Here is a 13538-nt window from a genome sequence, read left to right as displayed (position 1 = left end):
GGCGGAGGGGTGGCGGAGGAGCTGGAGCGGTTAAAAATTGGGAGGGATTAAAAATTAGCACGGATTAAAAATCAGGACGAATGAAGAATCGGGACAGATTAAAATTCGGGATGGATGGAAAGCGGGAATGGTGATGTCGCCTTTGGGGCAGAAAGGACAAGGTGTTTGGTGGGAAGGCAGAATTTGGTTGTACTGGTGAATGTAACAGAGGAAGGAAGGAAGGAGAGGAGAAGGAATGCAAGAAAAAGAGAGAAAAAAAAAAGAACAAACAAACTGCTCTGTGTTTTTTGCTCAACTTCTCCAGAATTTCAAAATAATTAAGTCAACTATTGCTATTTTTTTGTTTAAATTTCCACTCACTTCCACACTTTCTGCTAAGACTGAAAGTGGAGAAACTCAAATACTACAGGAAGGCTATTTTCAAAAATAATATTTTCAACTCAGCCAAACTCCAGCAGCTCTGGAAGTCTCAAGAGGGTGTTCTGTGAGACTTTCAGCCCAAATTCTGAGCTATGCCCACTCTATAAACAGTTGTGGGGGTTTTTTACCACTATAACTGTGTCAGGAGACAGATTTATTTTCTTAATCACGTACTTGCTTTGGTGAAACCACAAGTGTGACTGTGCTTTCACTAGTAGTAAGATGTGCCAGTGTAGCATCTACCCCTCCCAAAGAGGAAAAAACTATACCACCAAGCAAGTGCCTTATCAGTGGCACAGCCGTTGCCACCTGAGCAAGACTGTGCCACTTTAACTATACCATGACATCTAACAGGTACGCTTTATGGTCAGTCAAATGAATGTGATCAGCCCTTATCTGTAATATGAAACTATGCGGAATGTAGTATTATTTGGTCTTGCTCATTTTAATTCCAGTTCCAGGAATGCTGAAAGCTTTCTACATAAAATCAGATGAAGGAAAGTTGCTTAATATAGTAGTTTTTATCCCAAAGTTTTTTACTTTTTTTTTTAAAGGAAATCACATTTTCCAGGTTCTCTTTCATTTCACCACATTGACCCCTGGAAGGTCATTAGCTCTGCAATGCCCAAGCCCGGTGTTTTGTTTGGTCCCTGCACCTCAGCACGGCCCAACACGCTGGTCCGGAGCTGTGCCCCAGGGCAAGCCCGCTCAGAGAGGTACGGCAGAGTCTTGTTAGGACACAGGAGGCAGTACTGATGTGCACATGAAGGAAAGCTAGGGAGGGAAAATTTCCAGAAGGAGCTGCTAATCGTTTTTGTTTTTCCTTTGTAAATAACTACTGGTGAGTCAAGCATGACATGGCTCCCTTAATCTTCACAGATAATTAAGCAATTCATTCCTTGTGTCTGTGGGTAGACACTGCTGTCAAAACTCAACCCCATTCTGAAAGTGGCTGAAGTGCTCTCTTTAGGAAAAATTCTTGCCTTGCTTTCTCCTACCTTTAAATAATCGTAAATACCCAGACTGTATAAAAGGGAGGGTTGCTCGTGTGGCCCATTAGGGCTGCGGAGACAGCTTGTTGCATGACTCCTCTCTACATGCTTTTTCCTTTCACTGGGAGAAATACAAGAGATGAGGAGAGCAAGAAGCTCTCTATTTTTGTTAATATAAAATACATATATTTTGTTAATATAAAATAGAAAATAATGACAAAATACAGCTTTCTTAGCTCAGATGTTACAAAACCATCGAGTCTTTATAGCACAGCATATTGTTGCAGAAATATTTTTGTTTCTTTTGAAAGTCACTGATAATACACTGACAGCATTAGCTGCTTCTGGACCAGGGTTTCAAGCCTCAGCAATGTGTAACTAGCTGCAGTGTCCCTGGCGCAGGCTGAGGTGTCCTAAACCGAAATCGATGGACTCCATATGGCGCCAGCTGCCACAGAGCCCACTGCAACATCAAGGCCAGAGTCAGTGAGGATGACTCTTGCTCCTAACAGAGCCATCAGGATGATACGAGTAAGGTGGGATTGTCTTTGGTTTCATGAACATTTCTCTTGGACAGTGCTGTCCAAGATATCTGTGTGATCAAAGAATCCTGCAAGAGCTTCATAAAACGTGGCCTCTGTGAGGGCAATATGGAACTTAAGCTAGGGCTGAGACAGACTTCGGTGTCTAACCAGCCATGAAAAAAGCATCCAGATGCTGCAACACAAGGCACTAAATTAAACCAGAAAAAAATTAAGTTTACAGTCATGGAATCCTCAGAGGTGAAAAAAGGCTTTTTCTTCTTCTCCATGCTAAAATAGCATGATTTCTTTCATAAGTGCACCATCCAAACCACTTCTAAGATTCATGGCTTATTTCCATTATTTTAGCAAAGGTGTGTCTGAGTCTGCATGTAATATTTTAAATAGGGGGACTTGTAGCACTTTCCAGGTTGGCTAGTATATAACCACGTAGAATGGTACCATGAAAGAACAACTCCTCAGTCTCATGCAAAGTGAGGAAAAATTGAATAGTTAAGAAAATGCAGATGCAACACAAATATCAGGAGGATTTTTCCAATGCTGAGTGTTGCAGATGGTGGAAGAGTCCCTTCAGAAAATATTGGTTCATCCTTCATCTTGGCACATGGTGAACTAATCTGAGCAGAGCAGCAGCAGACACTAGAATTAGTCAAGGAACCAAACACTTTTTTGATAGAAATTTTCATAGACCTTTTCTAGGTATTTTTTTCCTTCACTTTTTTTTTTTTATGAGAAAAGCAGTTATGTTAAAAACATCATGGGGAGTAATTCTGAACTGGCAGGGAGATGGGATAGATGATTGAATAGATTCTTTCCATCTCCACATTTTGTGATCTGTGAACTCACCTTTGGGAAACTTTTCTTTTTTCAGACTGAGTTTCACTTTTCCGGGATTGTCTTAAGGAGGTGGGACAGTTAACATCACCCTGAGCAGCGCTAATGCTACCACTGCCCTTTGGCTTTAAAAGTTAATAAGATGTTTCAGCACTAAGAAACTTTAATGCAGAGTGACTTTTTGCTGATTTATTTTTCTTCCTGGTGGCCTCCCTGCAGTGTTTTCTGCTGGTGTTTCACACTGGAGGCCAGCAGTACTACTGTGAGCTGGGAGCCCCGGAGACAAGAACCTGCTCCACATCCAGCCACATTTTTGCTGCACCAAGTCCTCTGTGACTTCCTTTTCCATCACTTCCCATTCCTCGTGGGCAAAGCTCAAATGAGTGAGATCATGGAAATATGGAGTCCAATGCAAGTTTTAACAAAAAGCCCATCTCTGTGGCCCCCAGTGGAAGACCCCTTTGGCCAAAGGCTGTCGGTGAGCCCTGAGTTACTTGGAAACTCTGGGAACTCCTGCAGCTCCACACCACTGCAAACACCAGATTAGTGCTTAGTGAGCATAGCTGTGCCCTCAGCCAGTAATCCCACTTAATTGCGGGCTCACTGTAATGCAGTGTTACTGGGTGGCAAGCATCCAAGTCACTCTTTTTAATTAAGGAATCCACAGAGAAGTTCACATGGGATCTAATGACTCGCACCACATTGTTTCTGCAGGGAGCAAACAGCATATTAGGAGACAGTCTTCAAAGCACTCATGGGGTGGAGGAGGGGGTCGTGCGCGTAAGTCCATGAAAGCAATCCGAGGCATTTGATCAGGCAACCAGGAATGAGCGGTGAGACTAGTCTGTAGGAGTTGCAGTCTGGGGACACATGCTGAGCGTCGCTGGCCCTGCAGAAGGTTCAGGAAGGTGCCCAGCTGTGGAGCAACTGTTGTCCTGTGAGTTCACTGCTTGTTCAAGCCACTCCTTTTGCAGTACACTAGAATTGCTGCCTCTGGGCTAATTTCTCCTGGATGCTTGCTTTTCTTCCACACAACTGCATTTACAGCCAAAAGTCCAGGACCCAGAACCATGACAAATTTAGTTTACAGCTCAAGGAGGAAGTAACATGGATATCAGTTCAGGAAAAAGCAATAACATGGAAAAAGAGGGGGGAATAGGACATTCATCCTTTTCAACTAGACCATTTTGTCATTATGTGGTGTTAAGTGGACAACATCACTCTGAGACTCCAGTGGTCTACAGCTTTTCTTCTTATTCTCATTAAACCTTCCAAATTAGGGAGAGTGCAAATAACAGGATCTAACATAAAATTTTTTGGTGTAAAGCCAACTTTTGGGGGAAAGGAACAATGAAACTATGAAAATTAAACAAAATCATGAAAGTCATATTGTATTCATGCTTGTTTTCAAACTGGAGCTATGGAGCTCAGGGAATGGATACACTGACCTTTCACTTCTGTGCTCTTCAACTGCAACTCTGCCACAGGCCTCAAGTGGAAATTAGTTCACTGGTCCTCTCCAGACCCTGACAGATGCAGACTCCAGTGATCAGGAGTCTTTGCTGGTCTTGCCACAGATTTCCTGTGCGGTCTTGGATAGGAAGGTGTCTGTGTGCCTCAGTTTTTCCATCTGTAAAATAAGAATGATGTTACAGTTTTTCACCAGCATACTGCACAGCTAAATCTATGCTTAAAAAAGCAGTCTGTGACCTTTGGATGAATGGTGGTAATGAGCTGTTTGCTTTATTCATAAGTATCATTTAGTGTGATATAAATATTTTCTTGCATTGTACATGGTATGTTTATATTGTGCAAGTGAATGCAGTCCCAATGAAAGTGAGAGACTGAGTATTTTGCTTTCCCACATAACTCAACCAGTGTTCCTGAGTCCTGATCTCTAACACCTCTGCTATTGCAGTGCTGGGCCTCTCTTGAGCAGAAACTGCTGATCATGCCAAATTCTCTGGTGTTTTGTAATGTGGGCTAATATGCGCCGGGGTTTGGATGAGGCCAATAGGCTCATTTTCACTTAAGGCCTGCGGCAGCATTGGAGCTGGAAAGTACAGAAGTGAAAGGTCACTGTATCCCTTCCCTGAGCCACACAGCTCCTGTTTGAAAACAAATGAAAATATAATGTGACTGTTATGATTTTTTAAAAATTTAATAGCTTTATTGTTTCTCTTTCTCAAGAATATCAACTTTTCACCAAAAGGAATGTTAGGTACTGTTACATTTTCACATTTRCATTGTTACTTATTTGGAAGGTTTAATGGGAATAAGAAGAAAAAATGTAGACCTATTACTTATCTCATTATTTTAACCTTGTATGTCTCCATCTATGTGTATAGTTTTAGCGAGCATTTAGATGGGTTTCTGGAACAAAGTTGGTGAATAAGACCATGCACTTTGAGAAATGATGGTCTGAATAGACGTTCACAAGCGATTAATTTACCACAGCCTAATGAGTGTCTCGAGAGAATGATTAAAGCAAGCATTTAATTGGGGTGGGCTAGAAACATGCACACAATCAATTACTGTGGCTCAGTTGATGATGAATAAATAGTTAAACCACGATAAATTGACAGTTTGCGATGTCCATGCCCTGAAGGACCTGACGGTATCCCCTTTCCACTTCCAAAAGGCAGTCTCAGCTGCCTTTCTAGGTTACCTCTAGAGTTAACAGAGAGAGACAGGCACTTAAAGAAGGGGAATGATCCCACTTACTTTAGGCACTTGTTTTGGAATGGTAGAAATCAAACTCTTCGATGGCTAAAGTTGGAGAGATGAATACCACTCTAAATACCTAAAATGTTATTATCAGAACCCCTCTTTTTCTCAGAGACAGGAAGGATTGAGTCCAAAGGATCCCCCTCATCTAGCTTACCAATGGTTCAGCCAAAACCCGAAGCAGAAGATAGAGTAACTATATATAACTATATATATATATATATATAACTAATATGAATAACTGCATATAGCAATAAAGCCAGTAGACAAATTTTTGCTGCTACTTACTAGAGGAAAGTCAAGGAAGATCCTACACTCCTCTTCACCTTCGAGTTCAAAGATGACCTCAAGTTATTTCTCAAACAGCTGCAAAAAAAAGCTATACAACCTGAGCCCTCATCTCCTATCCTTCCTCTGTTACAAGATCCACAAATTGGGTAATCCTGGCAGGCTAGTAATATCTTACCAAGGGAATTTCTTTGAAGAGTTAACAGATTCATCAGAATCATCTCCAACACTCTCATTAACTAAAAAGTAACCTTTTTCCAGGATACAACAGACTTCTGCCATAGACTACATACTATAAACCATCTCTTCATCAATACCTCACTAGCTACCAGGTATATCCCTAGCTTGTATACCAGAATCCAGATCACAATCCAGATCATGACAGCATCAGAACTTGACTTGAATATATATATATATWTTTTTTTCTTTTACTTTCAATAACCCACATTTCCTCAGAATGTGGGTACAGACATAAAAGTTAAAATGGCCCACAACATGCCAACATGGGGGCCACCTTGTAGAAGAGTTTCTAAATAAGTTTCTAGATTCTATCACCAAGCCTAACCTGTACCTAAGATGACATCTTTATCATTCAGGCTGGAATCCTGGATTTACTTATCAATTCCTACCACAAATTTGATACTCTGCTACTGCTCTATCTCTGAGATAGCCTATACAAGTATCATTTTCCCAGGCACTATGGTCAACATAAAAAAATGGTGATTCCCAAAATAGAATATATATATATACATACATTATAGATAATGTATATACATATATAAAACCCACAGACCAGCATAGCAACTCAATATAGCCAGGAAACATCTGAGAAAGTTGATAACGCAGGCAAGCCCTCATATATCATTGCTACCATGTTTGCTTTGAGGAGAACACTATTGTGGCCAGCCTAATGACCTAAGAAAGATGATTTGTCAACAAGGACCTGTCTCTAGAGAGACAGATCATGTTTTTGAAGGAGTCGTCCAAACACCACATAAGGAGTTACTTCAGTACCAAGAGACAACCTGCACTGATGTTGTATCTCCAGTTACTAAATACCATCCCACCCTAGAACCCACATATAGAAAATCACTGAACAATTACAACTCATGCTAATATCTACCTGCAAACTCAGTCCTACCTCCCAAATCTTCAGTCTGAGATCTGATAGAAAGCTCACTGAAATCAGTGCAATACGAACTTGGAGAGCATTAAAGGAGATGCTATATGGAATACATTGCATGGCATTACCTCATCATAACTGCTGTGGCATAAAACCGCTTAGTCCATGACAAGCTGTGCAGACCAAATTCCAGCCACAGTGATTAGTAAAGATGGGCAAATCTCTGTAAATCTGAGTCAAATAGTCATAAAAATCATTGAATGCTGTAAAGAAGTTTATCCAATACATCTAAACCTGATTATGAAAATAGAATTCAGTGAGATTACTCTTGCTTTTCACCTCTATTTACACCAGAAATACTGCAAGAAAATCTTTTGTGTGAGATATTGGAACTTCTGCCACAAGCACTCATTAAAATGAGAAATGCAAAGATACATAAGAAGGAAAAAGTCCTGCTGTTCACTTTTTGTGGAACTTCAAATATATGTGGCTCAGATTAGGAGTTCAAGTTGTCCTTTATGTCAGAAGCCAACCAACTACATTATATTCTGCCTACTTAATGTTGTCCTTACTTTTGGTGGATAGTCTCTTTCCCTAAATAGAAATAAAGAGCTGCTGAAGTTACTGTTATCGTGGATATAACATTTCACCCTACACTAGTCACATTATCATTGAAATGAGGTTTTGACCTGACAGAATTTATTATGAGCCAAATTTTAGCAGCTACATCCCTTGGTCCCTTGAGCAACATACAGGAGGAAGGCAGAAGAACAGGAAAACTCCACAATGGTCATGAAACAGCTGGTAGGGGAGCCCTACCAACACAAGCATGCACTTGCTGTTCTTCAAAATTAGACAGAGGTTTACCGTGCAAGCAAGTCCTTCCCTACTCAGCATGGTGTATTTGCACGTGGTTAATAATTAGGTGGATTCATATTTCACTGTAATTGAAGAAAAATCTGAATGTACCTCTMCTGTTTGTATGATAGTTGTATTGGCATAGAGAATCAGAAGTGGTCCCAATTTCCCCTCCGTTTGGATAGAAATTGCCCTAAAAATGAAAAAAAGAAGGAAAGTCACTAGAAAGTATCAGTAAAAAAAAGAAAGAAAACAAATCTTTATTGAAGAAAACCAATAAAGCAAACAAGGGCAGGCATGGATTTACCAATGTGAGGGGAGGAATAGGAAGGGAGAATGGGCAGGAAGAAGGAGAGGAGTGTGTGGAACAAAAAGGTGCTGCTTATCTACTGGAAGGAGGTTGTTTCAAAACTCTGTTCCCAGAGATGAAAGGGATCACTTCATCTCCAATAAAGATTTTTGTCAGGGCAGGTATATCTGGAACAAAACAAAGTAGCAAAAAGCACAGAACTGCTCAAGAAGCAACCACTGCAGAAACTGAGCCGAAATCTCTGCAGGCTGAAAATCAAGCAACCATCAAAGACCTTGAAAAGGCAGAGGAAAAGCCAGCAATCCAGCATGCTGAAAGGGAGGCATTCCTGAGGGTTGCTCAGTGCTTGTGGAGGAAAGCCTGGAGCAAGTAGTCATGAACAGAGCTCACATTCGGTGACCTCGACACTCAGGCTACACATCACAATTTAAAATTAAAGCATGTTCCTTATCAAAACACCATGACTTGTTTGTGAAAACTTTGTTCAAAGGCATTTTAAAAATGAGAAGAGACATCTCCAGCTCAGCATAAGGACCCACTGTGCAATCTTTTCCAGGCTGCTCCAGGGACAAGTTTCTCTGCCCTGAAGCATTGTTCAGAGATACTCAGGGTATCTCTAAGCATTTCTACAGAACTGTATTTGTGGTCTATGGATCACTTTTGTCCACTTTGATATGTCTATATAAACATTCATGATATTCTCACTGAAACTATCATTTTCATATTTTGGTCCTAAAAGAATCTGCGACTGGCCTACCAAGTCAGTGACAGCACACACCAGTTTTCAGCTATTACTGGACACCATTTATTAGACATGAACTGTAGTTTGGGTTAAATGGATTTGGACCAAATTATTTATGGAAATGCCTATAATCAATACAAAAGAAAATCTGGATAATTTTTATAAAAATTAATATTCTTCTTAATCATTTGAAAGATTCTGGTATACATCCTTGTGATAATAGACACATCTGTGTGTAATATGCTGCTTTTCTATCAATAGAATCTCTCTCTCTGATTTTTATGCCAATTTTATTCCACTTTTTAAAGTTACCTTTGCAAAAAACTTAATCAAATCCCAAAATTTTGGTATGACTAGAATTATTAAAATACATTTGTGAGCTGAATCTCCTTAAGGGCAAATATAAAAGCAAAATGGAAGTTTTTTAGTGTAACCAGTTTTCAACTTCTAAATGAGCAAAGAAATGTTTGAAGATTTTAAAAAAGTAAAATATCTCTATGTTTTCAAATCTCCTTACTTAAAAAGGCTTATCAGATCAGCCTTAAACTTTCCAAAAATATTCCTCTTTGCCAAGAGACCACACGTGAAGTTTCAGGTGGGAAAAATTTTGGCTTAAAAAGAAGAAAAAATATATAAGGTCTTAGAATGAAAATCAACATGGAACTGCTACTGTAGTTCCATTATAAAGTCTCATAAAAAACATTTCCAGTTGCTCTCCAGTAGGTCTGATTTCCATAAGTAAAGCCCCACTTTATTTCTTCCACAGTTCCTTATAGGTCTTTAAGGAGCTATGAAAATTCTCTTGCCAACAGGGAATTTCTTGCAGAAATAAAGTATCTTAGGAGACATTTTTTTATAGATCTGGAAGCATATTAATGATTAAAGTCCTGATCCTTATGAGCTGAGCATCTGCAGTTTCCATTGGCTTCTGTGGAAATGACAGATGCTGGACACCTTTTAGCGTTAGATATAATATCAGCATATCTCAGCTCTGATTGTACCAGACATGAAAAACATAGTGCTTGCCCTCCAAACCTCATGGTGCAGGTCCCACTATTCTCAAATCCAAGCATTTCAAATTTATGATTCTAGTCCTTAAAATCATGGGACTGACTTAAAATTCATGAGCTTTTTCAGTTTTTCCATGATTTGGGATTTTAAACTTTTTTTAAAGTAGGTTTCTTGCCTTTTTGGTTTTCTCTGCAGGAATCAGAGCTGGAAAGTCAATTTTGTTTAAAATAGAACCCAAGGTTTTTCTTGTCACTGCCTGTCTCCGGCGGCTGGGGTTGAAGAAAGACACCAATTATCAGACTGTCAGACTATAGGAGTTGGCCCCAGTGAGACTAACTCATCCTCAAAAGTCAAAAAAGTGTCTGTGCGACTCTTCCACCCAGTGACTTTCAAAATCCTCTATGAGAGATTTACCCTCTTCCAGGTTCTTGCGCCATTCTCCTCCCCTGTTACCGCCTGTGTTTTCTGAATGCTTAGCTGGGGACACAGGATCACAGCAGAAAAAAATCTGTGGGAGGCAGAACTGCAGCTGCTGGAGGAGCTTATTTTATCTGTCAGCAACTATACATGAACCCTCTCTACTGCAGGATAAAATCTGACAGAGAGGCATAAGTCCTGACAGAGAAAGTTTTATGTACATTAAAGTCCCCATCAACCTGTCAATGCATAAATGGCCATATGCAGTGTAAGTGATGATTAAAAATGATCCAAAAAAAAGCATTTAAAAACCAAATGAACCTACCCACTACACCAGCTCTACACCAAATCTTCATGATAAGTTAAACTGTTTTTAAGTCACAGAGATCAGCAACAAAAGGTCTGACTGCCAAAAGGCATTTCAGACATTCAGCAGATTTCCTATTAAAATGTAAGATAAGAAACCATCAAAATGTACATAAAAACCAGTCAACTGTGTAAAATTTCTTGAGGAATCAAGGAAAGCATGTCCCACTCATGGGACTGCTTCCAGGGAGTTCTCCCTCTCCTTCAGCACTCTCACTGTGCTTTTGTGTTTATGGCATAAATAGTTTACAGTCTGAACAGTTAAATTCAGCCTGCAGCCCAATAGCAGCTCCTTCTCTTGGAAGGATATTTGTTATTCCTGCTGCCTTTAATTGTTGGGTTAATCTTTGTAACCAACAACTGTAATCCATGTAATCCCATGGCCCTTTCATTTGTCTTTTATCAATCAGGCAGGTATTTGTCATGCAGCTTGTTGTATCTTCCCTCCAAGTAGACTGTCAGCTCTTCACACAAGAGGATTTCCTACCGTAGTGCATGTTTGCACAGCATCCACCACAACAGAGCTGTCTGCTTGACGCTTCCAAGTGCTACGGAATACAGATAACAAATATTCCTGAAGCCATCCTAGCAATTTGCTGAGGTCCATTTGTCTATTTATATCATTAAAGCTGGCAGACCACAAGGGAATGAGAGGAAAAGAAATATTTTGCCAAAAAAAAAAGGAAAAAAAGAAATCAGCTGTCATGAGGAGCCAGTGTCTGTCTTTTTCCTAGTGCTCTCTGACCTCTGGGTAGTTTCCTGCTGGGGAAGTACTGTGAGTAAACTCTAATTTTTCATGGATGGCAAGCAGCTTTAAGTATTCTGTAAGGCAATGACAACAATTAGGTTAGGATCTTATCTAAGCACAACACCTTTCCATTAGATGACTCAAAGCACATTGCAACTGTGGATCAAAAATATCATTCTTCATTTACCTGCATCTATATACCATTGAGGTCAACAGATGCATCTATGCCAGTAATATGTCCATATAAATGTATGCTGTAGACCTACACACATGCACACACACAGAGAATAAACGAGTGTAGATATCTGTTAGGCTGCTGCTAGGAGTGGCCTCCTATTTTTGGATAAGCTTCAGATAAAAGTCTAAACATCTGGATACTTATAAAAATCACCCAAAGCTCCTGGATGTCAAGGTTTTCTCTCATTCATTTGGACGTGTATGTGAAATTGTCAGTGGGCACAGAAGTGTTGTAATGTGAGGGGTAATCAGCCAATGGACAAAAATAGGAATCAGATGTCTTTCAAATAAAACTTACTTCTCTACCAGCAATCCTCAAGCGAATCTCCCACACCTGTGGATGAGGGGTTTTGCTGCTGTTACTACCATTCAGAACTCTTTTAAATCTGGATATATATATTTTTTAAAGACAGCTCTCACAGCTTATAAAGCAAGGTTTTGGCTTTAGCTAATGAAAAGCATTAATGTTCTGTGGGAGGTGGAGAGAGAGAAAGATTATAATTAAATCTCTGCACTCCTCTCCAGTCTCTGAGGGCTTGGATAAGAAACAGTTCTGCTGGGCAGCTGAATTTGAGCTAAATAAGATAGCTGGGGGGGGAGCCTTCTTGGTGGTTTCATGTAGGTTTGCACATGTGGTAGGGCCAGGGAACATTTCTGATGAAAATAAAATTGTTCTGGGCTTGATCCAGCTGCAAATACCGACAGCCTGGCAGGCCCTGCAACTTTCATAAGGTTGCAGATCCTGGCTCCTAGCAGGAAGCTTGGCTCGGCTGCTGTGGAAGGCCCRGAAAGCAAAACAATAGTTTTATGCCTGAAAGTTGCACATCCAATTGGGAGAGGCAGGAGGACCCGCGCCAGCACACTCCCTCTTGTCCAAAGCTGTGAAGGTTGGGCTCTTTCTTTTACCTTCAATCCTTCTCACCACACACTGTGGGTGCAGCAGAGAAGCAACCTGGGAGCCCAAAGCTGAAGGCAGTCACTTCTCTGCTACTACAAAAGGACTGGTGGGTCTTGGTATCTCACAGGCTGGTGGTGATAAGTGGTAATTGCCTCCTGCAGGACGAACATAATTTTCCCCTCATGCCCCTTTATTTTTTGACTACCAGCCTTTCTGGAGTTTGATTTGGCCTCAAAGAGCACATTTTGTTGAAATGATTTACGATTTACTTTAATTGGTATAGGGCCCTTTATTTACATCACAGGCGGATCTTCATAACAAGTAAGTTTGAAAATAGGTGCCACATGCCAAAATATACAACTATTAGAAATAAAAGACTAAAAGCCCCCAAACAATGTTTTAAAACTCCTGAGGGAACCTGATATACAAAAGTCTTTTGCAGGGAGGTGGGATATTGAATTCCATCTCTTTGGATGGTGAAGTGATGGGTTAACGCACTCTTAACTGAGGCAGGAGACTGAGCTTAAGGTGGACAACAGAAAGTAAGCTCATAAACTAGCTCAGGCATTGGAGACATGAGCAAGAAAAATACTTTAAACTCAATGGTACAAAAGCAATTCCTTCAGCCATAGGAGGATCAGAGGCTCAGCTCTGCATCCCCTTGGCTTTTTCATCTTGTCGCCCAAAAATCACCTATGGGCCAGGACGTCCCACATCATGACAAGATTGTCTGTCCCAGGAGCACAAATGGGGACAAAATGAGCAGAGTCAGTTCACTTTTCTGACACACAATCAAATCCAACTCCAGAATTGTCCTCTAAGGTGCTTTTAATGGGGGAAAAGGAAAAGGTCCTACCAACACAGAACCCTGATCTTGGCAACCCCGTACCTTCTTCAGGATTTTACTGAGTTAAACTGCTTCATAGGATAAATAAAAAAGGCCATAGCCACACTGATGACATGTATGGAAAATTAGTTTCTTCAAAAAAACTTGAAAGGACTGATCACAAGCACAGAAAAGAGGG

This window comes from Apteryx rowi, unplaced genomic scaffold (assembly GCF_003343035.1).
Source record: "Apteryx rowi isolate R43461 unplaced genomic scaffold, aptRow1 scaffold_402, whole genome shotgun sequence".
NCBI classification, from domain to species: domain Eukaryota; kingdom Metazoa; phylum Chordata; class Aves; order Apterygiformes; family Apterygidae; genus Apteryx; species Apteryx rowi.
This window is presented reverse-complemented; position numbering follows the sequence as displayed.